Source organism: Dreissena polymorpha, chromosome 15 (assembly GCF_020536995.1).
Source record: "Dreissena polymorpha isolate Duluth1 chromosome 15, UMN_Dpol_1.0, whole genome shotgun sequence".
Lineage (NCBI taxonomy): Eukaryota > Metazoa > Mollusca > Bivalvia > Myida > Dreissenidae > Dreissena > Dreissena polymorpha.
Window position 1 is genome coordinate 9,210,658 of NC_068369.1, and position 26,721 is coordinate 9,237,378.

Below are 26,721 nucleotides of genomic sequence, written 5' to 3' on the forward strand. Positions count from 1 at the left end.
TTCATTAAAAAGTATGCTAACTGCTCAGGAAACCACCCAGCCAGTCACAGGGAGTGCACAGTGTACCTCAGCTGGAGACAAAAACTTATCAACAGACATTAGATTATTGAAATAATTTATTTGCTTATTATTTATTTATTTGTGGTGTAAATCTTTTATTTTATATTATCATTTTCATTATTGTTTACATTTACAAAAAGATATATAATTTACAAAATGAAAATAGCTCAAGCAAATGTTCGGTCAATAAATACCTCATTTAGTTTTATTGAAGGAATTATGAAATCGGAATCAATTTAAATTTGTGCATTATCAGAAAGTTGGCATACTGGTAGAGAAATAAAAGAAAATATAAAAAGAAAATGGCACTGGTTTACTAATGAAAGAAGATTTAATCAAGGAGGTGGTGTGGGACTCATGATTGACAAAAGTTTCAAAGTTTTTGAAAGAAAAGATTTAAGATCCTGTGACATTGAGGCAGTGTGATGCGAAATTTATGCAGAAAATCACAGTTTCATAATAGGATCTATATACATTCCGCCAGAGAATGGTGAAATGATGAAAAAACTTTTCAATACAATAGAGCATATTGAAAAGAATTTAATGCACATCACATGTATTGGCAAGATAAGAACAATAATAAACTAGGATGCCTTTTACATGAATACTTACAAGGAAAAGAACTAACCGTGACAAATAATGCAACATGCACCAGAAAGGACCACATTATCGATTAAACTATTATTTCTAACACATTAGTTAACAAGATCAAAAACTGGAAAGTGCAAGAGGAGGCCTATCTTAACACAGACCATAAACTTATAGTGTTTGAAATGGGAGAGAAGGAAAGCTGGAAAGCAGAGTCAAGATGAGACTTTAAGAACACTGACTGGTTAAAATGGAAACATTGCTGCAATGAAAATATTCAAGAGTGGATTGAAAAACACACAACAGATACAGATGTAAACATCATTTACAACTCTTTAGTGGAAACCATAACAAATGGTGCTGAAGAAATACTGGAAAAAAAATTATTTGTAAACATAGCAAAGGGTACTGGACAACGGAACTGACAGAGTTAAGAAATAAATTCAAAAAATGCAAGAGGAACTTTGAGAAAAGATCAGATCCCAGTAACCAAAGGAAACTTACCCAATGTAGAGAACAGTTTGTACAGGCTGTTGAAAAATTCAGACAGATGTACTTAGAAAATTTATCTAAAGAATTAGATCCAAAACAGCCAGATAAATTTTGGTCTCTTATAAACAAAACGAGAAATAATTACACTAAACCAGTGATTCAACCAATATTAAGAAATGATAATTCTTTGGCAGTTGATGCTGAAGATATCTACAAAGAGATGAAAATTCTATATGGTCAAGAAAAGTTGGCAGTTAAAGATCAATTACCAGAGTGGTATGAGCAAGTGGAACAATACGTCAAACAAATAGAAGAAACAGAAAGGCAAAAATTAACACAAACAACAACAGAGGTTGAGGAAAGTGATATAACAATAAAAGAAGTAGAAGAGGTAATTAAAGATATGAATAAACTAAGCGCTCCAAGTCCAGAAGAACAAATTTTGGGTACAATGATAACTAAGGGAGGTAAACAGATGTGCTTGGGTCTTCATTTTCTTTTTCAGAGATGTTGGGAGCAAGGTTAATTGCCAGACGGTTTTAAATTAGATCCAAAAGTTATGCTGCCTAAACCAAACAAGGACAACTACAATCAAGCCAAATCATATAGACCTATTACGCTGGGTAGCGTGATTGGAAAACTCATGGAAAAAATCATCAAACTAAGGCTCACCTGGAAGCAGGAATCTGAAAATGTGTTTTCCGATACTCAATATGCGTACAGAAAAAAAAGGTCGTGCACACAGGCAGTTCTTAAAATGGTGAACAATATACAAGAAAACATGGGAAAATCTGAAAATACCGTATTAGTGACAATCGATTTTGAGTCGTGCTTTGAAAGAGTTTGGAGGGCGGGTCTGTTGAAAAAAGCTCAAGAAAACAACATTGGAGGAAGACTGTGGATTTATTTAAAAGAATTTATAACAGATAGAAAATTTTACCTAAAAATCAATAAATTTAAATCACAAGTAATGACATCAAAAATAGGCATCCCTCAATGTTCTGTACTTAGTCCAACTCTCTGCAACCTATATACAAGTGACAGTATGACAAATGTGCTTTGCCAGCACATAGAATTTGCAGACGATGCTTGTCTCTACAACAGTGATACAGATATCAACAAGGCCATACAATCTACAAATACAGATTTGGAGAAAATCAACCAATGGTGCAAAAAATGGAACATGAGCATAGCCCCAGATAAAACAACAGTCCTATTGGTAGGAAAGGAGCTCAAGCCACAGACAAACTTAATTTCAACTCAAATGAACTAACAATAGTAAAACACAAACAAAATCCTAGGAATTACTTTTGATAGCTTACTAAACTTTGAAAAACACATTGAAGAAAAAACTACTCAAGGATTTAATGCTTTACACAGTATGGATAAATTTGTAGACAACAACCATGGATGCAGTCAATAAATCTATATGAAACTGTATAAATCCTTAGTGCGTCCTATTATGGATTATGGTGCGTCATTTTTAGCCACAGCTACAGACAAAGCAACACAACAATTTTGCACAGTACAAAGGAGTGCAATGCTTAAAGCCAGTGAATGTTTAAGCACAGAAACATTGGAAATACTAACTAACACCATTCCAATAAATATACATTTAAAGTTAAGACAGTCAGAAGAGGTGGTTAGAATTGCAGCAAAAAGAGAAAATGACACTTTAAGGCAAGATTTTGATAGATGGCTTTCAAATCCAACACAATACAGTAACAAACCTACCCTTTATTCCATACTAATGAGCAGATTTATAGAACACAAAGTAAATGTGCAATTCGAATGTATTGAAAAAGAGTTTGAATACAAGAAAGAATACATGGGACTTTCGAGAACAAATGAAAAAGTGAACATTGAGGACTTCAAATTAAACAAAGATCATCAAATGAAAAATATAAGTGAAATCTTACATAGGTGCTCAAATAATGAAATATTAATATTCACAGATGGATCGACAATGGGCAATCCAGGACCGACAGGAGCCGGAGCAGTAATTTATTTAAATGGGTATATGTGTAGCCCAATACTTCTAAAGCAGGGTGTTTCAAAAATTTCTAACTACTACACGGGTGAATTAGTGGGAATAAAAATAGGATTAAACTTTGTAGATGAATTACAGGACATTACAAACAGGAAAATGCATATCTTCACAGATTGCCAGGCAGCAATAATAACGTCTTTTTCATGTGAAATTCCAACAAGAAACATTGAAATTATACTAAATATCAAGCTTAAACTAAAAAACATTGAAGCACGAGGAAATACTGTTGAAGTACACTGGATACCAGGACATAAAAATATTCAAGGCAATGAATTGGCAGATCAACAGGCTAAACTAGCAGCAACAGAAATCATGACTTCAAAACCAGACAAGCAAAATTATGAAAAGAAAGATGCAAAAGTAATTAATTTAATGAAAACAAAATCAATACAAAAATGTGAAGTTCAATATCTGAATTCAGAAAAAACTACAAAAATCCAAGAGTACATGCAAAAGCCAGGACGCAGAGCTTGCGTTGGAGAAAATAAAAGAAAAAAAATCAATGTTGTGAATCAATTATTTGTGGACATACTCGTTTAAAAGCTCACTGGTAAAAAAAAAACAATGATGATGTAGAGTGTGCGGTGTGTCGGACACCAGAAACTATAAAACACTTCATATTTGACTGTTCAAAATACGCACAAGAAAGAGCAAGGCTTCAACACAGAACGGAAGAAATATTACATAGAAATAATATATTACGGGCAAAAGACCGCGAAGCGGGCGTTGACCGTTCATACATATGGAAATTTAGACCATAAAATTACATAAGAAAACCATATATGCGTCTCAAAAAAAATTGCCACGCGACATATATTTTCGCGATGCTATTGATGACCTTGAACAAATCAAAAACACTTTGACATATGCTAAATCACATGTAAATACATACTTCAGGAAAAATTATATCAATGACATCATAATTGTGTAGCGAATTGCACTAAATATTCTCGCATTATTTGTTGTTTTTTTTCGCAACCGTTCCAGAATTAAGTCATTACTCAATTATCTCCCCTGAATGCTCTTCTTCAGTGGGAATAAGCCGAAGACTGGTTCACTACATATAGTGACAGTCTTTACCAAACACAATTTAGGTGAACATCACCCGTCTTTAATATATTGCCGAATCTCAGATTTCTGTCGAATTTATTTGCTTTGATCTTTTCGATATCTTATTGTTATTACAATCGTGATACATCGGCTATCTCGGATTCCTCCGTAAGATATTGCCTTGTATTACTACTTTACTACCCAAAAGGTTGTCAGTCTATTGTTATGAGGCTGTATACGTGCGCGTTGAACTAGCGCCAACCTTTTTACCGAAACTTTGATATTAAGAGCACTATTAACGTCCATTTGTGTTGCATTTTGACCTATAATCCAAGTGATTTACTTTTCCATTATTATTTAATCACCCTATCATCCAATTTTTAAGATGAAATTACGGTGTTTACAAAACCAACCAAACCGAAAGTGAAACTGGATGCATTACGTTTCGCGATGTAAACATTAAATATTTGTTCAGTTTGAGGAAGCGAATCGATAATAGACGTTGGAATATGTATGCAATACAGACTATCATTGCCGATTGTAGTACTGGCTAAAAAATACCTTTTATGACAGGTCATGTATAGAACGTTAATCAAATAGTGACCATAAATCACTACAAATCTCTGGGTTGTTCATTAACCCATTTATGCCCAGTGGACTCTCCCATCCTTCTAAATTGGATCAATTTATTTCCAAAAGTAGGGGTGTCTGGTATATTTATTTCTATATTTAGAATATTTCTTACAGAAATTTCTTTAAGCAAACAGCGCAGACCCAGATGAGACGCCGCATTATGCGGCGTCTCATCTGGGTCTACGCTGTTTGCAATGTCCTTTTTTTCAGGACGCTAGGCATGAATGGGTTAATATAATTAATGCACGTTTCTGATCTAATTGCCTGTATCTAGTTGTAATTACAATGATATTGATAAAATTAAAACGTTTTTTTTTCATAAATTAACATTACATGTTTTATTTTTATCATTTAGGGAATATATAATTGTATCATTATCATCATTAAATATTCTGAAAATGATCTAAATTATCATGATTACTTTAAAGTAGAATTTTTAAATTTTACTCATTATTTTAAATGAATTTGCACATTTGCTTGATTCAAAATAAAATGTATTAATAAGGGTTTCAGTTGTTAGTTTTAACCCTTTTTTATTTCGATTAAATTTAAAGTACTAACTACGTACATGTATTTGAAATGCTCTTGAGTTCGTTTCCTGGGCCTAGAACCAGTACTTGGGTGTCTCTTGGAGATTTCTTAAGAATGCTCCCACACTGGGGATCAAACCAGTGACCTCCAGATCATTAGGTGGACACCACATCCATTACACATCAGCGACCTTTAATTAGTAAATTACTTTAGTATTGCAGCATTATATAATGTAATGTTGCTACATATTTTTGGAAAATGATTAATGTGCAGTACTAAATAAATCTAAATGCATACAATTTTAATTGTGTATATTGTGTGATTATTAGTTACAAATTCCCTTTTTACAGGTATACTGGATTATGAAAGACTGATAAACATAAAATTGACAACTCATCTCCCCAACGATACTTTGTGTGGCTCATTCTCAGAACAAACCCATAGTCAGTGAGAAAACTACAGTGTAAAAAGACCACTTGATTGTGACAATTATGGCTGACCAAGAAAATGTTATCATTTAAAATAAAGAAAACTTCCAGTTCAATATACATTTTATACCAATTATGACATTGGCCAACAGAGAAAATAATTATAAGGTTGATTTTCCCAAAATTGACTGTTACAATTGGATACTGTTTTAAGCTTCACTCTACTTTGTCTGAAAATAAAAGTCCTAAATGATGTAATAGAAACATACATATTTAATTTTTAGTTTTACAAGGATATATATATATACATACATATATTATAATATCTTTTATCGATGGTCAATCAATTTAAGTTTAACTAATATATACATACACATATTATACATGTGTATGCTTTGATTTTTTTCTATTAAAGCCAAATTAATATCCCATTAGATAGATAGATAATATCACAGCAGTATTCCTATTTTGTCTGCAAGTACTGCAGAAATCATGGATTATTTTTTTACTGAGTCAGCCTTAATCTTTATATTATAATTGTTAAAACAGATTAAGATGTGCATTATACAATTGAGGATGCATCAAGATTAAAAAATGGTACATGTATAAATTAATAAAGAATCAATAACAATCAGAAACTGTGCATTTTTTTCAGTATTGTGTGAAAGGATTTGAAGTAATGATGTGTTTTTGAAATATGATTTATGTGAATTTGAATAAATATATAAAATTTAGTGATTTTCTCAGACAAAAACTGTTAATTACATACTAAAGTATTCAAAATGTATTATTGTAATATTCATTCGAATTTTTTAGTACAAAAAGCACTTTTCCCTGGCATTTGTATTTATAGTAATTGCATATTTTATTATTCTGACAGCATTTATAAACTGTGTTCATGCAAGCATGAACACGGTTTCATTTTTTGAGTATTTAAACAAGAGGGCCATGATGGCCCTGTATCACTCCACTGCTGAAAAAAGGCTGAAACAAATTTCTCTGCATGTGCAAATACTTAAATATAGGCCCTATTTAAGCACATGTACACTTTTGTGACCTTCTGAGCTGGGTCAAATTTAACCCCAGGGGTATAATTTGAGAAAACTTTGTAGAGGACTACTATATCTCACTACATACAAAATGTGGTAGCCCTAGAGTTTAGGACAAGAATATTTTTAAAGTTTCACAAAATAAGCAAGATATAAGCGTATATAATGTTCAATTTTGTGACATGCGTGTCAGGATCAAATTTGACCCAAAGGACATAATTTGAACAAACTTGGTAGAGGACTATAAGATGTTACTGCATACCAAATTTGGTAGCCATAGTCCAAATGGTTTTCGACAAGAAGATTTTTAAAGATTTCACAAAATAGGCGCTTTCAAAGCGTTTATTCAATTTTGTGACCCCCCGGGGCAGGGTCAAAGTTGACCCCAGAGGCATTATTTGAACAAATTTGGTAGAGGTTTATTAGATGTCACTACATACCAAATTTGGTAGCCCTAGGCCCAATGGTTATGGACAACAAGATTTTTAAAGTTTTCACAAAATAGGCCCCATATAAGCGTATGTTCAGTTTTGTGACCCCGGGCAGGGTCAAATTTGACCCAAGGGGCATAATTTGAACAAACTTGGTGGAGAACTATAACATGTCACTACATACCAAATTTGGTAGCCCTATGCCTTATGGTTAAGGACAAGAAGAGTTTTAAAATTTTCACAAAATAGGCACTATATAAGCATATAATTGATTTTGTGGCCCCCAGGGCAGGGTCAAATTTGACCCCTGGGGCATAATTTGAACAAACTAAGTAGAGGACTATACAATGTCACTACATACCAAATTGTGTAGCCCTAGGCCTAATGGTTATGGACAAGATTTTTTTAAGTTATCACAAAATAGGCATTATATAAGCATATGTTCAATTTTGTGACCCCCGGGGCAGGGTCAAATTTGACCCTAGGGATTAAATTTGAACAAATTTGGCAGAGGACTATTAGATGTCACTTTATACCAAATTTGATAGCCCTAGGCCGGATTGTTATTGACAAGAAATTTTTTGAAGTTTTCACAAAATAGGCCTTATATAAGCATATGTTCAATTTTGTGACCCTCGGGGCAGGGTCAAACTTGACCTCAGGGGCATAATTTGAACAAATTTGGTAGAGGACTATAAGATGACACTACATACCAAATTTGGTAGCCCTAGGCCCAATGGTTATGGACGAGAAGATTTGTAAAGTTTTCACAAAATATACCCTATATAAGCATATGTTCAATTTTGTGACCCCCGGGGCAGGGTCAAATTTGACCCCAGGGGTATAATTTGAACAAATTGGTAGAGGACTATTAGATGTCTCTACATACCAAATTTGATAGCCCTAGGCCCGATGGTTATGGACGGGAGATTTTGAAAGTTTTCACAAAATAGGCCTTATTTAAGCAAATTTTCAATTTTGTGACCCCCAGGGCAGAGTCAAATTTGACCCCAGGGGCATAATTTGAACAAATTTGAAAGAGGTACACCCCAGGAACATTCATAAGAAATTTCATCAGAATTGGACCAGTAGTTTAGGAGAAGATGTTTAAAGGAAAAGTTTATGCATGGATGCACGATGGACACAGGACCTAAAAATCAAATTAAACATTTAGTTTTGATTTAAAATCAGTTTTTATATGCAAGTGTCTATTTCACTTATAAATTAAAACAGCATATTATTCATTATTGAAAAGATTATTCCAAGCTTGATGTCATATTTCAACTTTGCATAGTGTAGTTAATTGAACATTGTATTGAACTGTATGGGCAGCTATATTTTTTAATTTATGTATGTTGTATTATACAAAATGCATTATTTCTACCACAAGTAGACCATATAAGGCCTACTGCTACTAAATAGGCACTGGTATGAATTTGACACTGTTTTTGATGCTCATACAAAACTTTAATTATTACTACACTTTAGTATATTAAATATTTTCAAGTTTTTGTTCAACATTTTTTGCAATGGAAAAGAGTGTCTTAATGCATTTGAAAATATACTTAAAACAAACTAAAAATGCATTTTAACATACCTTTTTCCTGGTAAAGTGTATTTGGGATGATAAAAATACACTTGAAGAGTATTAATGCTGGAAAAATGCAGAAAAAAATACATTTGTTTCTGTTAGAAGTGTGTCTTGTCTGCATTTTTAAGTGTATTAAATGCACATCAAATGCAGATAAATACAATGCCAATACTGTTACATGTATTGTAATGGACATAAAATGCACTTGTTCTTGTAATTAAATGCTTTAGTGAATTGAAATAACCTTTTATAACGTTTTAACAATTAATAATACCTTTTTATATAAATTTTCTTTTAAAATGTGACACTTAAATGATTTTTGCACCACTAGTAAGAGATATAATTTGTGCTCATAATGCTTTATCATTACACTACATAATATCATTTGTTGTATGAAAATTACCCGTAAAATTCATGTGAAAGCTCAAGAGATCAATAGCAGCGTGCTATACCCTGCTCCTTTTTACATGACTTGATGGTATTTAGTCCCCAATTCTACATGGCTAAGGGAAAATTAATGAGCAGATTTGACAAATAAGTCTTAACTGGGATCCAATAGGCAGACTTTCATATTACTTGTATTTAATTTAAATCATGATCTGAATTGCTCTTTGGCAAATCTTTGTTGGTCACAGTATTCAACTGAATTTTGTTCACTTTGTAGTGATTATATTTTCTATATTTATCAGACAACATCTTTCTTCAAAAGTTTAACATGATTGCTTGGTTAATTTAGAAACAAGATCAATGCATCATAACATAAAATGAAAAAATGTGTAATAGTAAAAATGGCAGCAAAAAAGCACTAGATTATCTGCCTTAAATCTGAGACGATATGTTGATGTATTGGAATTTCTCATAAATAATGTGCTCCATAGTTGTATAATTGTTTAGTCGCATGCATGAGTGGTGTCAATGTCACAATACCAATTAAAGCCTATAATTTACTAAAACAATTTGAAGTTTGATGTGAGTTTTTTTCAAGATCTGTTATATATAATTATATATACATGTATATATATATTGTTGAAAAGTTAACATGCAATAAGTTTACTGTAATTAAGTGACAAATAGTTTTACTGATTTGGTTGGAGGCATATATGCAGATATATCATGGTTTGTGCAGAGGACAGTAGCAAAAACAAGAGCTGTCTCCGTAGGATGACATACGCCCCCGATAAACGCTTTAATAGAAGTTATGAGCATTTTTCAAAACCTAAAAGCCGACCCTAAGTTCAAGGTCAAAGGGGTCAAAATTTGTGTGTGTATGGGAAGGCCTTGTCCATATGCACATGCATACCAAATATGAATGTTACATCTGAAGCGACATAGAAGTTATGAGCATTTTTTCGAAACCTAAATGCAAAGTGTGATGGATAGACAGACGGACAGTGCGATCACTATATGCCCTCCTTTTGGGGCATAAAAATGTTTTTCACATTGTTTTGGTAAATGAGTAATGTAGTTAAAAGAACAGAATCATCAATTATAAAGTTATTGATTATAAAGTGTTGCTGCAGGGTTCGCCAAAACCGTCGGTCCGCCGGTCCTGACCGGCAAATTTTTCTAAGGACCGACAAGTGATTTAAGATAATCGGTCCGACTGACCGACACAATCGGATGAAAAATGGTTTCAAAAAGATCACTAAAAGTGTATAATATGCTATTGGATTAATAAAAGGTAAATGCTTTTTGTTCAACTTCTGTCAAAATCCTTTTTTCTTACCTTCATTTTGATGTTTTGATGTCTAAAGTTGGATTAGAATTGACTATCACATGCGAGTTCAAAATCAACGGTCTTTGTTAAAAAAAGCAACCGAATGCGTCCGCCATTTTATTTGTTCCATTTAATTTCTCCACAACAAAAACCGCATGAAAACTAGTTTCAACAGGCATTTGTGAGCATTTCTGTTAAATAGTTTCATTATTATATTTTTCTGGGAAGGATATATTTTAATTTACCCACCAACAATTTCTGAAATCAAAATTAGATTTTTCACCCGATGTACTATATTTCGGATATTTTAAAATTCGGACATAGGGATATTTATGTTTTGATTTGTTGTTGATAGTTTGTAGCAATATGTTTTGTGTTATTTCAGACAACAAGAATGGATGGTGGTAATTATCATGGGCCTTTCTATCAAGAAATAGGAGTGAAAGACATTCATTTAATTGAACCTGGAAATCAACCACCTCAGCTAAGAGAAAATATTTTAACAATAGGTGTTATTTTAGAACTTGTGAAATCGGCTAATAAACAGAAATTGAAGTCATCCAAAGAAGTCTGAATGGGTGTGTGCAATTAAGTCAAACTTGATTGGATGTCACCCTAACTTTTCAAGAACACGGATTTGTAAAGCTGTGCAGGCTAAAAACAGTTTGAAAAAAAGAAGTCTTAAAAGAATACCTTTGGTTTATATGTGGTTTAGTATTAATATAATAATTGTTTAATTATATCGACTTTGAACATGTTTTTATTGTATTTTAATGTGATCAAAACAAATAAACATCAAAAAGGTACTCTCTTTCGTTGTGTTTTGCTGTTATAGTTTAGTCGGACAGTGGGACTGACAGAAACTGATTCGGACTGACAAAAATTTCATGTCTGTCAGTCCGAATGACTGACAGATTTTTCAAGTTTTGGCGAACCCTGTGCTGGCATATTTGATGCATTCATCTAGCTATAAGAAAGTCCCTGTTTTATCCCCACTGGCACCGAGTGAGGGTTCTCAAAATCTTTAAACAATATGAATAACTACATATAGGGTCGAGAGCCTTGTTGATATGGGGGCTAAACACCTGAAATCAAAGCGACCCAGGTTAAAGGCCGAGGCCAAATAAATAAACCAGAGGCCGCATGAGCCTGCTATACTCTGAACAAGTATTGTTTCTTCTCAGAAAACTGGCTTAAGTGTCTTACTAAGCTTTAGACTTTGAGTTTCGGTGCAATCAATCTAAAATAAATTGGTCAAATTAAATAATAATTTGTAAAAAATAAACATTCTGCACAAATTCAATTATTTACTTTACCTGTGTGCATGAATCATTTCAGTCTTGATGGTAAGTGAACTATGTCAAAAGCACCATATCTATGAAACACTTGTTTTTTTAATAGTGCAATGCTCCACAGAAATGATGCTGATGATTATTCTACACGATGATGAATTATTACTATTAGATATATTTCTAAATTCCATTTCCACCAACAATTCGGTTATTCCACTACCAGTTCACATGCTTCATACACAGTTGAAAATAACACTATTTCACTCAACAACCGTGACACATGTACTCAATTGTTCAACTTTTCGCAATTAAAATTGTCTTCTACTGTTATTGTTGTTGTTGTACTTTTGAAAGTAGTTCGAAAGATGGCGACCATTAACCCAGAGATTGATTTATGAAATAAATCGTCTGCTGATCCAGAGTGATTGTTATTATTATCCTGACAAATCACAAATGCTTGTTAAAAAATTATTTGTTTTAAACATTATAGTTGGCATCTCTATTCTTCCAGTATTCTCGCGGTATTTCAATAACGACACCCTACTGTTTATTTGTCAGAATTTGTGACGCATTTTCCATTCGCTCTCGGAAAGAAGTTTTACGTGTGACCATGAGCAATATTCTGGTACGTTGTCGTTGTTATCCACCAGAAACACATTTATACACAAAATTTAAAGATATTCCGATCTAACTTTTTAGTCTGTTAGCTTTAATTTTTGAAGTATTTACCCCTCGTCTGCTCTCACTTTACCGAGATATCCCGAAAGGTTACATACACTAAAATTAGTTTAGGCCTAAAACCACAAAATCCGATACCGTTGGATTTTCGTACCACAATCTTACCTTAAAAATCTTCCAGATTCGAAATCAACAAAAAACAAGACATTTATAAATTGTCTGCATTATTGATCAAATTTTTAGATATTTGTTGGTTTTCCGTTTTTAGAAGCTGTTCTGCCAAGGCAAGAGCTGGGCATCATAAAAGCCATTATATCCAGCAAAACTGACAGTTTTGGTTTACAGAAATCAACAAAGGAGGGATACCTGAACTATCAAAATTTCCAAGCTATACACACAGTTATTATCTGTGGTGATCTTTATTGGTTCTGTTTGTTTACTTGGATGGAACATGTGTGAACTTTTATAGAACTTTGAAAAGTCTATATATATGTCTATCTATAAACAAAAATCAGCTATGGTATAATAAGATCAGATGTGCAAACAATGTCAAAGGGTTGTTAAATTAACAATTTGAAGGCAATTATGCTGAAAAAAATATGAAAGTTCCCATGCAAATTTTGCCTGTATATCGACAAGTGTCTGCCGATAATTGTCAAACTAGTAATACAAAACTTACCACAAGTATGTACAAGCACTAAGTACCTGTGATCATTTTAAGTAAGATAGTGTAATTCTTAACAGTAGCAAATAGCTTGTTTAGTAAATGCATAGTGGAATTTCCGTTCTATTGTGTAATTAATAAATTGGTTGTTACTTATTAATCCATGATAAATGTTTTCTGGCTAGTACAAAACCAGCAATGTTAATTTTGTAAAAGGTAATACAATAAAACCACTTTGTAATTTCATAAACGTAAATATTCTTGAAATGTAGGTTGATGACAGTGTTTTAGTTTTACTTATTTTGTAACTATTATTTTATGTGCAAATAAGAGTTTTGTATCTCCACACAATACCACATACCTTTTTACATATGTACTGTGTTATGTGTTATTTGAATGTTTAAATAAAAAAAATATGGATGATATAACATGATGCATTCTAATATTTGCATTCAAATTGTAACTATAGAGCTATGTGTTTGCAATTTAGACTGTGATTTTATAATTGCTACAAAATGGCTAGTTTTTTAGTGGCGACACAATTTAAACTATTCAACAATTGTTTGCGAAAGAAAATTAGAAACCAGCAAGATACCTGTATTTATTAAATATTTTAATTGCGAAACAAGTATGTTATTATGCTGTTACACATAATTATACATTGATAATAAATAAGAAGACAATTAGTGGTGTTAACGTTTCCCAACAGTAGAAATCATTCTTCTGATGAAGTCAGTGATATACAGACGAAAGCTCCAGGTATGGCTTTCAATACGCAGTGTGTGTTATTTGACAGTCTAAAACTTACTGGATTAACAAAAATCCTGTCAAATTTGTCAATCAAAACTGATTTGACACATCACATGATTTTGATTATGTTAAATCAGTGTACTGTATGCTAAATGCAACTGCTTTAGCAAGCTGTCAAGTTGAATTGAGACATTTGATGAAACAAACTGTTTCCTGGGTAGGACCAGTACTTAGTGTCTATATGACGTAACATGACGTCGAAAGTCTACAAGACCTACTAGGTAGAACGAGAAATGTACTTCGACGTACAATTTTCACCGACCCTTGAGTGTTTGCCAATCAGAAGACACCTTACGTCTGTTGCTTTTAGAGATATTTGACATTGAACATTATTATTATTATTATTTATACCGAATTATGCGACTATCGACCGCTTACTCATAGATGATGTGCGTATTTACTAAACATTATTATTATTATAATTTATACCAAATTATGCGACTATCGACCGCTAACTCGTAGATATTGTGTTATTTATTGACCTGGCGTGGCGGAATTAACCTCTGACTTATGCAAGTTATGGGTATCACAAAATACGACCAACGGGGAGGTTATAATACATTATTTATCCCGTTAATGCTTGGTAACTGTTTGGTTACCGTTGGGAATTTCCTACACAGTAATGCGCTGGACGGTCGTGATACTCCGCCCGCATGATCAATAAATACTCACAATATGCTGAATAATTTTAATTTTAAAAAGGTAACAATTGAATCTTCTTCAAATGTGTATATAATCTATTTCAATGCATTAAATACTTGAAACTTCTATGTGTTTTTTTTTTGCCATTCTGATATTTTTATTCGTTTTGTCCTCAATTAAAAAAGAGATTTTAAAGGGATCTTTTCACGCTTTGGTAAATTGACAAAATTGAAAAAAGTTGTTTCAGATTCGCAAATTTTCGTTTTAGTTATGATAATTGTGAGGAAACAGTAATACTGAACATTAACCATGGTCTAATATAGCCATTATATGCATCTTTTGACGATTTTAAAACCTAAAAATTATAAAGCGTTGCAACGCGAAACGATTGAATAATTTGGAGAGTTCTGTTTTTGTCGTTAAATTTTGTGAAACTACGAAGATTGCTTATATAAGGTATAAAATACGTCAAGTACGTGTACTCGGCGGAATAGCTCAGTAGGCTAGAGCGTTTTTACTTCAGGACTCTGGCAGGACTCCAGGGGTCACTGGTTCGAAACCTGTTCTGGGCAATGTTCTTTTCCTTTTTTTAATTTTATTCTTGATTTTTTACTGGAGCTTTTACGATCCAATGTTTACATTTATCGATATAAAGCATTTAATGAATAAGTTAAAAAAATGCCAAAATCTGTGGAAAGGCCCCTTTAAACATTTATTATGAATAAATCTGAAGGAAAAGCGGCTCAAGAGACTAGTGTTTTGATTGGCTGTTCAGAAATTGTGTACGTCGAAGTACAAACATGTATGTCGAAGTACAAATTGTACTTTGACTTACAAATATATACTTCAAAGTGTATTTCATATTTATGTCGACGTACAATTATTTTACTTCGACGTACATTTCTATTTTTAACTTGTAGGTCTTCTTGACTTTCAACCCAAATGGTATGCCATAGTATATCTTTAGGGTTATCTAAAGAATGCTCCCACTTAAGGGATTAATACAGAGACCTCCCAGTGACTAAGCCAGTTAGCAGACACCCCATCCACTATACCACAGACACCGAACCAGCTATAAACTCCTGTGGCTAGAAAACAAAAACAATATAAGATGCTAGATCTTTAAGCTTGGAACATGTAACTCGTTTTAAGATTGAATTTTTTGGATGCATTACTTAATTATTGCAACAATTATAATATTTTGAACACAATCATGTCCATATATTTATTAAAAATACATGGTTATCAAAAAAACTTAAAAAGCTTTTGCCCGTAAATTAGGTAGCACCTATAATCATATTATGTTCTGATATTACACTGGCAACTTTAGTTGGAGAAATACCGGACATCACATTAGATGCAAAAGAAGAACTGTTCAATTCATTTGGCAAATGTATCATGGAAACAAACAGACTTAAGATATTAATTAAATTAAACAAGAAATATCTTTAAAAAAGATATACGGCGTAAATAGTTTAATGAATGAGATCAAAGATAGCGAATGTCTTTTTCTGTGCAGTTCTTAGCTGCATCACACGCAGTACGGGATGTTACGGGGAGTTTTCGCGGCTTATTTTACATTATAACATATTGCTGGTCATAAACCTATAGATACAAAACAGAAAACCAAAAGAAGAATGGATGTGAAATTTAAACATATGAGTCAACCGGCCACACGAGAACAAACCTGTTTTAGTGGTCTGTCGGGCATTGCTATTTGATTCGATTATTAACAGTATCGAGAATCATCGTGCTCATGCTTAAAGTGATATTATGGGCATTTTGCACTGTTGAATTGAGCTGAAAAGAATTAACAGGTCAAAATAGTTAGTTAAAATGTGGTTACTGATCAATTATCTGCAACTCACCTTGCTACCAGTTGTTTATAAAAATATATTTTATATTCGATATTCTTACGTGACCCACCCAGTCCTGTAAGCCGAAATGATCCGTAAAACAATATTGTGTCTTTGTGTCGTATGAACAAATCTGCACTAAAACTAAATTTAGGTTCAACTCGTAAACGCATGATCAGTTGTCAAACGAAAGTACGGTTTATATTCAAATGCATTATTTTTCTCTTTCTGGTATACTGTTTTAGTATGTTGATGCTGCATAAATTACTATAAGTGTATATGAAGTAGAAACATCAAAAATAATCAACGGTTGCGATAGACACCTATAAACTGTTACATGCTCATAATATCACTTTAGTACATCAGGCAATATGGTGGAATAATTATTGTTAAATTTATTAAAAATAATATTTATCATTGTATTGTTGAAAACACATTAAGAATCTATTATTGACATACCATAATTATATTGCTGAATATCTTCTTTTAACATATTTCTGGTCTAAAGAAAATTCCAGGTAACCTAGTTCACGGATAGCGTCTTTATTATATAACGATTATTTTACTGACCGCGAACTCCGGTGATGACCTGTATATAAACTCTGAATGTCCGCGACTTGACCCGAAACCTCGCGGGTTGAAATGCAATTCTTTAAAGTGAGGCCTCGCTTCCACTGCTCTTTATACTTTTACATGTTAACATGTTGACATGAATATGGAAGTAAGTACTAAATATGAGAACATAGCCTTTTAAGTATAAACGCTTTTGCGCTGGTAATACTCTGAAAATAAAAGGTGTACGCACAAACTGTATTGATGTCGAGAATTGAGTGTAAAACTGTTCTATCTATTAAGCCTTTTCATTAGAGATAAAATTGTTTCATACAGTAAAACAGTGGGGTCTCACTAAAACGCTTACGGAATTTGCATACAATATAGATAACGTTGAAAACTGCATACGATATGAACAAAGAAGGAAATTGCAGACGGTAATCGCTGTCCGTTATTATTGTGTTTATTATGGTTTAGTTATTTTAATTTTATTTTTTGATGTTAAAAATACACGATGGATACTTAAATATTGATGTTTACCTTTTTTATTTTGATATTTTATGGTGTAGATTAACCTAAGTTAATATAACAATCAAAACAGTAGGGCATGGAATGGCAGATCAACATTGTTAATTTTCGGATAAACTTTCTGGATTTTGCCAAGGTATATTTGTTCATAGATTTTCAGTTTGTTTGCTTCAAGAAGTAGTATGTGGATAAAACATTTCCTGTAAAAAGAATATATTTCATCAATCATAACGTGTTTATGAGACGTATTGGCACTCATAATGACGATTTTAGCGGATATTTCTGTCTGTTACACAGTTGTCAAAATCTAAAACGCTTCACAATTTATCTGTCAAATCATTTCTTATTATACGATTTTAAAATGACATCAACTGTAGTAACACATCTTTGATAAATTTTAGTGCTTATATGCTTCTCAAAGTTTTCAACTTTCACTTTATTGATTTTTAAGATGATTGATCAATTGATAGCTGAAAGACTGTCAAATGAATATGGAATTGGGTTGTAGTAGATACAGTCAAGTTACCATTACCGGATCATTACCCATAGAGGATCACTTTCATGTTCAAGAATGCGCTTCCCGATAAATAGTTGTCAGTTTTGGATGATATTTTGAACACAGCATTTTCAATCACATATAGAAAACAATTATAACAAAAACAAATGAATATAATTTACAACTGGCAATGTAATTTGGGCATTGTAAACAACACAGGTCATGTTTCGACAGTTCAAATAGCGTGGTAGAAGCCCCCTGAGTGGTTTCGATCACGTGATCCGTTATGGCTACAACTGATCTGTTAATGCATGAATTCTGCAGCGAAAAAAAGGTATCACAAATACATTTTGCCTGCGTTTAAAAATAAGACTATATGCTGAATCAGTGAGCAAAGGTAATATTTAATCAAACTGATGTAAAAGAAGTCTCAAAACATTTATTGCTTTTCACCAGAACAACTTTATTACGCTACTGATCCGGTAATGGTAACTTGACTGAACATGTATTATAAAATTTGTTTTAAAAATCTGTGTGCAATCCTGTAATGGACTGTAAGCAATCACAATTCTATTTGTAACACCAGAATTAACCCTTTACATGCTGGGGAATTTGTCGTCTGCTAAAATGTTGTCTGCTGAATTTCTACAATTAGCATTTCTTCGATTTTTTTTTTCAAAAAATACTATAAGAATAGCAAACAGTTTGGATCCAGATGAGACGCCACGTTATATGGCGTCTCATCTGGATCCAAACTGTTTGCAAAGGCCTTCAAAATTCGGTTCCCGCACTGAAAGGATTAATGAATGCGTTGTCAATGTCAGTTAAGTGTTCATGATCAGGTTGAAATTAAAACAGTGATGCACAAAGATAATGATTCGTTAAAACAAATATAGAAATAAAAAACGTAGAACAACACAAATTTGGAAGTCACTTAAGAGACTATAGTTTCCAGTTTTAGACAATTTAAAGGTTGTCTGCTCATATGTTTTGGAATATTGGTAAGATTGTTACCAGATTCAATACTTGTGTGGGCATTTTTTTATTTGTAATATATTATGTTTAAATATAATTAAAACCACACATATATATTTTGCAATAATTTTGTTAAGGCCTGTATCTTGTTGTTTCAGTGAGAACTTCAATGATATACATGTAGGGGCATGTGTCCAAAGCTGATCCACATCATAACATACTGATTGGGAATAATGACATTGTACCAAAAGATGTGCTTATACTGTAATTAGCAGGTATGGTATGACTCACACCATGTATTGTTTACCTCATTTGTGTTTAGTATTTATTCTATTTTTTCCATTAGTAAAAACAACATATGATTTATTGATTATTTTATCCATGGTATGCGGATGTTTAGATAAAAACTAACAGAATTTATTAAACAAAAATGCCTTAGCTCTTTTCACTATGCATATCTGGAGGGAACAGAAATAAATTATGTACAAAACAAAAATCTTATTTTCATGTTGATAACAGTGTATCATTTGATTAATAATGTGTTGTGTTATTTTTACAAATATTAAGTTCAATAAGAAAAACAACAATGCAGGGAAAAATAACATGTGGTTATCCCCACGCTTTTTGAAAAAAAGGTGGGGATATTGTGGTTATCTCCGCCGTCCGTCCGTCCGTCTGTCCGTCCGTCCGTCCGTCCTGGCCACTATCTCCTCCTACACTAAAAGCACTAGAACCTTGAAACTTACACACATGGTAGCTATGAGCATATGTGCGACCCTGCACTATTTGGAATTTTGATCTGACCCCTGGGTCAAAAGTTATAGCGGTTGGGGTGGGGCTGCGTCAGAAATTATCACTCATTTTTTTAGGTTATTTTACATTTACTTCTTTATTTCTACACCGATTCACTTCAAATTGATACTGGACCTCTCTTATGACAATACGGTCAATCTCAACCATGCATGGCCCCATTCCCAACCCTGGGGCGCCCCGCCCACATAGGCCACACCCACCAAAAATTTCCATTTACTATAATTTTTTCATTTCTACACGGATTCACTTCAAATTGATACTGAACTTTTGTTATGACATTAGGGTCAATCTCAACTATGCATGGCCCCAATCCCAATCCTGGGGCGCCCGCCCACATAGGCCACACCCACCAAAAAATTCCATTTACTTTAACTTTTTTATTTCTACACGGATTCACTTCAAATTGATACTGAACTTCCCTTATGACATTAGGGTCAATCTCAACTATGCATGGCCCCATAACCAACCCTGGGGCCCCGCCCACATAGACCACACCCACCCAAAATTGCCTTTACTATAATTTCTTCATTTCTACACCGATTCACTTCAAATTGATATTGAACTTCTCTTATGACAATACAGTCAATCTGAACTATGCATGGCCCCATTACCAACCCTGGGGCGCCCCGCCCACATAGACCACACCCACCCAAAATTGCCTTTTACTATAATTTCTTCATTTCTACACCGATTCACTTCAAATTGATACTGAACCTCTCTTATGACAATACGGTCAATCTCAACTATGCATGGCCCCATTACCAACCCTGGGGCCCCGCCCACATAGACCACACCCGCCCAAAATTGCCTTTTACTATAATTTCTTCATTTCTACACCGATTCACTTCAAATTGATACTGAACTTCTCTTATGACAATACGGTCAATCTCAACTATGCATGGCACAATTACCAACCCTGGGGCGCCCTGCCCACATATGTCACACCCACCCAAAATTGCCTTTTACTATAACTTCTTCATTTCTACACCAATTCACTTCTAATTGATGATGAACTTCTCTTATGACAATACGGTCAATCTCAGCTATGCATGGCCCCATTACCAACCCTGGGGCACACCTAGGTCAAACATTCGGCGTGGGGATACGCGTCGGCCTCTGCCGCGCCATTTCTAGTTACCACTGTATTGATGTATTATTGATGTGTTTGTGGAACGTTGCAGTCATACATTATCAGTCATTGTTATATATTTTCATTGCAGATCTTCACAAATGAACCTGGCAGATCCTGGTGCAACCTTACCTTACCATGTGTACATCTAACCGTCAGTTTGAGCTGTGTGTGGGTGGTAACACGGACTATATACATGTATTGCCCAGTAATTGTCTTGTGATGGACCTTTTTAACATATCAAGTATTTAATTGAAGACTTAAGAGGTCAGTTTTCATCAAAGAATTTAAAAATACAGTTTTATTTGTAAGGGTGAATATGTGGTTATAATGGCATAAATGTATATCTTGTGTCTGTTTTTTAATGAGCCTTTCATCCATAATTATGAATTTTAAGCATGATAAAGTATTTTAAGGGAATATAATGTAGACATGTTATGTTGTTTCTGCACAAGCATTTGAATACAAGAAATTCTATGCTCACTCAGCACTGTTTACACATTGTCAATGAATTTGCTTGTTTTAGTTTCCAACTCTGTCTGTCTCTAGCTCCCTGTGAATAATGTACTTTTTTACATTGCATCCATTGATTTTAAATGGAGTGTATTATGCACATGCCACACTTTTTTTTACAAAAACATTAAGGTCAAAGGTAAAATATATGGGTCAAAATCATAACTTTTGCAATATTGAAGATAGCAACTTGATATTTGGCATGCATGTGTACCTCATGGAGCTGCACATTTTGAGTGGTGAAAGGTCAAGGTCATCCTTCAAGGTCAAAGGTCAAATATATGGGTCAAAATCGCTCAAAAGGGGACATTGTGTATTGTGTTTTACAAACACATACCTTGTTATGTTATGTAATGGCCTTTCAATCATCTTATTTTTTTATGAAATACGCTGGATTTGTCTTTTCATTTCATCCATGATATCATTATGTTTTTTTTTGCCTGTTACAAATTTTCGGCCCAATGTACGTGTTAAGCAGTTTAACCATTTACAACGGCATTTGTGGCGAGGCTTACAGTCATAAGGTTGGTCATTACATGCACTGCATATCATAAAATCGTTTGGCTTTTATTGACAAAATTTGCGAAAACGGTGTCCAAGACTAAACATGACAAGTGTCGCAACTTCGTCCCCACCTGGGAATTCAGAGCGCAAATTTCAGATTATAATGTGTCAGATTTTACACTTGTATAATGAAGAAGTCATCTCCTGACAAGATGGTGATGTACTGATCTCGTTCCAAGCCACACATGATACTTGTTTTGATTTTAATCAAAATCGGTGTTAAATAGTAAACATAAAAAGTGTCACAAATTCGTCCCTATTGAGAAGTCAGAGCTAAAATTTCTGATTTTAATTTGTCAGATTTTGCACTTTTATAATGAAGAAGTCATCACTTGACAAGATTGTGGTGTCCTTATCTCGTGCCGAGCCACAAATGATTCTTGTTTTGGTTCAAAGCAACATATAAACGAAGATTTTTTTTAAATGTACTTTGTTTTAAATTCTGTTCTTTGAAAAATGCATGCACTTTGTTTTAAATTCTGTTTTTTGAAAAATGCATAATAAGTCATCAACTATTATAATTTTATGAAAATATTACTTTAATTTTGGTTAATGCAGTTATTGATATAAATTGTTTTAACGCATACGATGTAGATAACGTTCGCGAACCACAATAGAAACGTTCGTTGAGTTCACGTTTAAACGCGACGGTCACGTTCTTACAGTGGGTATTATTTGTTGATCTTACTTCACTTTATCGACCATTTGTCATTTAACAGCAGAACACACGAACAATCAAAGTAAAATTAGATGTAAGCGATCGTTTTTTCCGTTTAAGTTTCAAACATTGGCTCGAAAAAGTGTGTGCAAAGGCTCATTATCGACAATAAAGATAACTTAATAATAAGCTGTAAAAACAACAAGCAACAGTTTATGTCTTATTAAAATATACGGTCAGTACAAACATATATTGTAATATATGCTACTAACAATCGTTAAGTATAAACTGTAAGCAAACATCAACAATAACAATAACAGTTCGAGTATAAATATAGGTGAATGGAAAAAGTGAAAATCATTTAATTGTCTTATTCGCGATCATTTCGTTTCCGGTTTCCGTGCGATAGTCCCAAATAAGCGTCGCTCTGGCCGTAATACATAATGACCGTCTTTTGATTATAGTCAGTATTTGTGAACCTGAAAACGTGTTTTTATAAATCTGGTATCATCGACGCCTTTGTTGGATATTTAAAAAAATCGCTTTTCAATTCGTTTGCCGTTCACCGTGAAAGATCTATAACCATATTGTCGCCAAGTGTAGCCAGCCAGATTTCCATTTTCTTCACAGTTTATTTATGGAACGCTTGAAGGCGCTATTATTATTGCGGACGGATGACAAATTCAGTTATCAACGGCAAAAGAAACACATTTGTAACGAAGTACCTGATACTATACAACAAGAGGGCCATGATGGCCCTGTATCGCTCCACTGCTGAAAAAAGGCTATTCAAATATTCTCTGCATGTGCAAATACTTAAATATAGGCCTATAGGACGAGAAGATTTTGAAAATTTTCACAAAATAGGCCTTATATAAGCATATGTTAAATTTTGTGACCCCCGGGGCAGGGTCAAATTTGACCCTAGGGGCATAATTTGAAGAAATTTGGTAGAGGACTATTACATGTCTCTACATACCAAATTTGATAGACCTAGGCCCAAGGGTTAGGGACGAGAAGATTTTGAAAGTTTTCACAAAATAGGCCTTATATTAGCACTTATACTAGCACTCACGATATGGCCGGCTCGTGAGCCGTGAGCGTTAAACATGAATGGTTACCGACTTCTATCCGCCTGGCGCCTGGCATAGTGATAGGAGTTGGGAGGTACATGGTATACACGCAAGGGTGTCTCATAAGCCGAATTGGCTGGCCCTTTCAATAGGGCTGACACTATAATAAAAAAGACCTTTTATTAGCATATGTTCAATTTTGTGACCCCCGGGGCAGGATCCAATTTGACCCCAGGGGCAAAATTTGAAGAAATTTGGTAGAGGACTATAAGATGTCTCTACATACCAAATTTGATAGCCCTAGGCCCAATGATTATGGACGAGAAGATTTTGAAAGTTTTAACAAAATAGGCCTTATATAAGATTTTTTTCATTTTTGTGAGACCCGGGGCAAGGTCAAATTTGACTGCGTTTTAGAAGTTTCAACGTTGAAATGTGACGTTTCGGAAAGCTTACATATTATGAAAAGACGTTTTTTTATGTTGCCGTGTGTGTTTAAACAAATATAATTTTACGATCATTGCTTGATAGCATTGTAATTATTTTAATGCAGTCAGACGCAGTAGCCGCCGAAACGTACACCTACTACGTTTGTTAAGTGAAATGTCTGTGCGCCGTTATTTTGCTAGATTTCGTATAACGTCTTCCTTATGAACTGCATAATGTTACAACTTTGATAAAAATCTTTAACACTCAATTCACCATTATTTTTGAGTTAATCATAACGCTAAAACGGACTAACTAATGTACATGGAGAAAGTAAATAAAAAACATTTTCTGGAGCAAGAAGTTGAAAAACAAAACATTACACATCAATTTTGACTTCCATTGCAACCAAATTTAGGTTCGATGATGACAGCCAGATATTGCTCTCTATTAATTGAATGTTTCAAAAATTCGTTAGACCAGTATCATGCGAAAATGGATCTTATTTAATTGTGGTTCCCTCATTGAACTTATGTTGTCTGTCGACTTTTAGAATAATGTGTCAGAAATAAATGTATTGCTTCAGATTCACGAGCTTTTTTTTAAGAAATGAAATATGCAAATGTATGTTATATATATTTTTTCTGTTTCTTAAACGTATCTTATTTATTTGTGACTACGTGCTTATTTTTTTTAAGAAATGCGAGATTCAAATGTGTCTTATTTATCTTTTATCCATGTCTTAAATGTGTTTTATTTATATAAGACTACATTCTATACTGCCATCTATCATGTGAAAATGGATCTTATTTCTCAATATCCACCTTCACACTTTATTCTTTATTAGCGCCGTCTTTCATTAGGCTATCACTATTTAAAGAACAGATTACTGTGAAATTAATAAAAATGTGCAACGGTGATATTGATCCATTCTCGTTGTTAATTTTAAATGTACACAACAGTTTAGCAATAAATGAAATCAGTTATTTTGACAGTTAATCCTTTTTTTCCAGTACGGTAGCCAGGTGCCTGTGTATTGAGCTGACAAGATAGGGATAATCACAGCAGGTTGCTAATACACAGTGTAGACTTCCCCTGTTTTATTATTGTATTTGTTATTTACCTGATTGGAATAAATGGAGTGTATTCAATCGGGTCTGCTGGCGTTATGTTCAAGGTCATTTTATGTGAAACGCTGGGTTTCGGACATAATTTCAATCGTTTTGCTTTTATACACAATTTTTGAAATAATGAATATATTGGCGCGATGAAACATGATTTATAAATCAAGCTGACAGAATAGTTTCAGTTCTTAATTATGTGTACGGTAATTTAATTCCCATCTCTCGCTTAACTTAACGTTCAATGGCACGCGCACTTAACAAAATTATAAAACATCAAGTGTTTCATTTTATTTCTTTTTATAAATTATGCACACATATTATATGTTATAATTTTTTTTTTTACTCAACCAGAAAGAAATAATAAAACCTGGTTATATATAAAGCGCTTTACTTTTGCAAAATGCTACATTAAATAAGGAAATATCGTATGTTTTTGTTACGTGCTTGATATATTTATATAAAAAAAGCAGTTTTTTTGTAAAACAATATCGGAATTTGACCTTTAATTTGATGCAATCCACACAACAAAAATTAGCGGCCAAGCGCAGTATTCTGCGCTCGGCCGCTGATGGTGTATTATATATATACAATTATGATAAGAAACAGTAGTAGACAACAGGCATCTGGTTGATAAGAAGAACTGATATATTTATTGGACGTGAATAACATCACCGACTAAAAATGTTTTGAAATAATAAATTTGCCCAGAATACTTGTATAACATTATTCATCTAGCGGCCATGTGCATTAATCTGTTTTACTGTTTAGTAATACCATCATTTTTAAACTGATAACGGAAATAAAGAAATATCGTGTTTTTTGTTAAGTGTACTAGCTTGAATTAATTATTGTATTGCATGTGCCGCATTTAAAGATACTACATCCGCACATCAGACCAAGATAGATATATTTGACATAAGACCACACCACAGTGAGGCGTTATGAGAGACAGTAACGATAAGGCTGATAGGTGACATTGACGCACAGACTGAACAAAGTTCATGTTATGTTATGTACGAACGAAAGGCCGCACGAACGTACGGACCGACGGACGAAGGAACGAAGGGACGGACGTACGAAGGAACGAACGAACGGGTGGATTAGCGAACTGACGAATGAACAGACGGACGGATTAACGAAGAAGGGACGGACGGACGCATATATTCAATGCGCTTTCGGTAATTCTTTTGTGCTTTCGGTACCGACACCGAAAGCGCGCGCTTTCGGTTAATCTAGTAACCCCACTTGTCACTCACTCACAGCTTCTTTCGCATATTCAGTCCATCAATCCCATTCTTACAGTTAGTC

General features: G+C 33.7%; 1 long non-coding RNA gene across 2 annotated transcripts; it reads left to right on the forward strand.

Moving 5' to 3' along the window:
• The first annotated feature begins 17,458 nt into the window (after nt 1–17,458).
• On the forward strand, nt 17,459–25,440 carry LOC127860883 (uncharacterized). 2 transcript variants are annotated; one of them, XR_008039961.1, is made up of 3 exons: nt 17,459–17,551; nt 19,272–19,388; nt 21,147–25,440. It is a non-coding gene; the product is annotated as an uncharacterized LOC127860883 (long non-coding RNA). The 2 variants fall into 2 exon arrangements; XR_008039960.1 differs by lacking the exon at nt 17,459–17,551 and adding an exon at nt 17,580–17,778.
• The last annotated feature ends 1,281 nt before the right edge of the window (nt 25,441–26,721 follow it).